At 36.0% G+C, this 3,555-nt stretch overlaps 1 protein-coding gene across 1 annotated transcript in view; it reads right to left on the minus strand.

The window, feature by feature from the left end:
• Window positions 1-3,555, minus strand: part of IL26 (interleukin 26) — a 31,124-nt gene that overhangs the window by 12,932 nt on the left and 14,637 nt on the right. The gene's annotated exons all lie outside the window — the stretch shown is intronic.

The raw sequence follows: 3,555 nt of genomic DNA on the forward strand, positions 1-3,555 counted from the left end.
CACATATATATACATCTTGACAGAACAGTTGGATGGAGTGGAAGGAACAAGGAGAAGAGACAAGTAGGCAAAGGAAGCAAGATATTCCAAGGATAGAGAGAGCAGAGATGATTTAAATACACTTCAGATCTCAACTGAAATTCCTGTTAACTGGTCTAAGTATCGCCCCAACTGCCAGTCCTGTTGCTGCACATTCTGTTGTCTGTTGCTTCGCGACACCTATCATAATTTGAAACTAGCTGAAACTGGTTAAAAGCATTGTCAGTAGCCTCTGTGAGAACAGAGATATTATCCACCTGTTTCTACCAAATCCCAGCAACTGGATAGTTTTCAGCACCCACTAAATACTAAGTAAATGTTCAGTGAATGAATAAAGAATCAGTGAAATGCAATTTACTGGTTTAGGACCCATTAAAGCCTAGGTCGCTATGGGTCAGAATCGACTCCACAGCACATAACAACAACAACAACAAAGTTCAGGTTGGACTCCTGGTATGGCACTGTAGGATAAACACTGCACTGTGAACCACAAGACCGGCAGTTCAAACCCACCAGCTGCTCCTTGGAAACCCTATACAGGGTTGCTGTGAGTCAGAACTGACTCAATGGCACTTAGCAATAACAAAGCCTAGGGACAAACTATTAGTAATAGTTTGAACCATATCCTATACAACAGTGATTATTATATCTTTGAATTAACAAATAATTAATGCAAACCTTAGTTTGTATCCTCAAGCCCATATGTGTTTGAAAAAAAAAATCATACAAATTTTCATTTTGTATGGTAACTAAGGAATTATGATGTGGCACTGTGGGATTATGTACTGGACCGAAATGTTGTTTGAATCACAAGGTTGGTGGTTCAAATTCACCAGCTACTACTCAGAAACCCTATCAGTATCACTATAAGTCAGAACCAACTGGAAGGCACTTAGCAACAACATGACAACTAAAGCAGAAATGGAAAATCCCATTCCATCAATAATTTTTATGCAAAAAGATACATGGTTTAGTATACGGACAGCTAAGCATACTACAGTCCCTCAGAGAATTAGCTACTCATGTTATGTTCTCAGGAAGTATAGCCCTAAATCCTTTTAATAAAAAGGATTCTACAGTTTTATAGATACAGTATTCTCACCATCAATCTCAAACTAAACTAAATCTACTGCCATCGAGTAGATTCCAACTCTTAGCAAACCTATGGTGGTGGTGGTTATGTGCCGTGGAGTCAGTTCTGACTCATAGCGACCCTGTACAGGGTTTCCGAGGCTGTCAATCTTTACAGGAGCAGAAAGCCTCATCTTTCTCCTACAGAGCAGCTGGTGGTTTTGAACTGGTGACCTTGAGGTTCGCAGCCTGATATAGGACAGAGTAAAACTGCCCCATGGGTTTTCCAAGACTGTAAATCTTTATGGAAGCAGACTTCCACATCTTTCTCCTATTGAGTGGTTGGTGGGTTCAAACTAATGACGTTTGCTTGTTCTTATGGTTAGCATCCAAGTGCTTTAGCCACTTTGTCACCAAGGCTCCTTTCTCATAGTCAACATGAGAGTGTAAAACCATTTGGGTATATAATATCCTCTACATCTTACGTATTGAAGAATACAACTTCAGCTTGCAACCTTTTTTTTTTTAAGTTTACCTAACTGGTCCTACTCTAACTACAGCCTTGTTTTCCTCAATCTTCTTTTTACCCCAAAATACAAATATTAGCTAAATGATTAGATTAACACCTAAATTCATTAAATTGTATTATATAACAGTAGGTATAGTTATAAGCAAATCTTATTTTACTAACTTTTGCACAATTTTTAAATAAGGATGTATACATATAATCAAAGGCACATTTGAAACAACAATTGAAAACAATGTGTCAGGACAACCTGTTTTGAAAATCAAATGTCATTTTGGCAAAAGTGTAGGTGTTAGGACACTAGCAAGTTAGACCAGGAAACATAGAAAAGAACAAAATTGACATGGTTGGCGGAAACCATGACTAGATTTTCAATGAAGCATCCATGGGAGATGGAAGGAAGGACTAAACTATTTGTCAGGTGTCTCTCTGCAAAACTGAATTCATACTCAGACATTAATTATTACTTAAATTACAAATATCTAATACCTGCATAAATAGATATCAGAATAGTTTATAAATCACTGTCTCATTTCTATATTTCCTATACCTAATAGTCATTACATATTGATATTCTTATATAACTTCAGTTACCGGATGGAGATTTCTCAATGTTTTAATTATAGAAAAAAGAACCAGGGAGAGTCTTTAAATACCTTGAATACAGAAAAATTATTCCAGTAGGATGACTTTATTGCAGATTTATTTTAATTCTCAGTATAATTATTACTTATCAGAGTGAATCCATGTAATTTAGCACTTGAAGAAAATTCCTAACCCAGCAATAAAGCTGTGCCCCATAATTTTGATAGAAAAGTCACATATCATTAGCAAGGAATGACTTTGTCAACAGAGATTGCATAGCATAATTAAATAACATATTTACCAAGATCAAAATAAATTACTCACAAATAATCTCTTTTCTTTAAAGTACTGCTGCAAACTATACACATTACACGTAGTAATGTTAATATTATGCACTAAAGAGGCATTGCTTAAGAGAACCACTACTCCTTTGGAAACTGTTGGGAAAAGGCAATTGGAAGGAAAATTGTGTTCAATGTATGGAAAACAGTAAGAAAAGACACTAACAATTTTGCAGAACTTCTACATGTTCAGACTGCAAAATCATTTGAACTGCAAGTCCCATGGTTCAAGTTCACCTTGGAAACCCTATACAGGGTCACTATGGGTCAGAATCAACTTGATGGCACTTAACAACAACTACTACATGCTAGAGATCTCACTAGGCAATTTGACATACAAGAGTAATTTTAAATGTATTGATACAAAACCATAGAAATCTTTATTAAACAAGAAATATCACAATGTGAAGTTATTGTTTCATGACACATAATCCATCTAGTTCTATAGAATCCCATTTCTCTAACCCTTCTCCCAAGAATACTGAGTCCATCTCTTTACATCACTTCAAACCGGCAGTTTTGACATCCTCAGGGACTCAAATCACGTTGCTTTTCAATGATCTTTGAGATTTTTTCTTCTGTTTTGTTTTGTTTTTTTGATCTTTGAGTTTTGAGGACAAAAAGAAGTCTTAGGAGGCAAGATCAGGATTGGAAAGTGGATAGGATAAGCTTTGCCCCCAAATTCTCTTAGAATAGCTCTGGCTACCCACAAAGAATGAGCAGCTACATTACTGTGATGGAAAGCAATTCCTCAGTGCAACTTTCCTTGCCTTTTTCTTACCAATGAAATTTTCAATATTATTTAAAATTCTTCTTAATAAGTCTCCATGATCATCTTGTGTCTTATGAGAAAAATCAGTCAAGATAACCTTTTAATCACAAAAAAGTCACCATAAACTTCTGAGCTGACCTCTCTGCCTTGAATTTAACTGGTCCAGCAGATCTCCAGATGTAATACATAGAAATCAAATTGACTACATCTGCGGAAAGAGA

The sequence above is a fragment of the Chrysochloris asiatica genome, unplaced genomic scaffold, assembly GCF_000296735.1.
Source record: "Chrysochloris asiatica unplaced genomic scaffold, ChrAsi1.0 scaffold00033, whole genome shotgun sequence".
NCBI lineage: Eukaryota > Metazoa > Chordata > Mammalia > Afrosoricida > Chrysochloridae > Chrysochloris > Chrysochloris asiatica.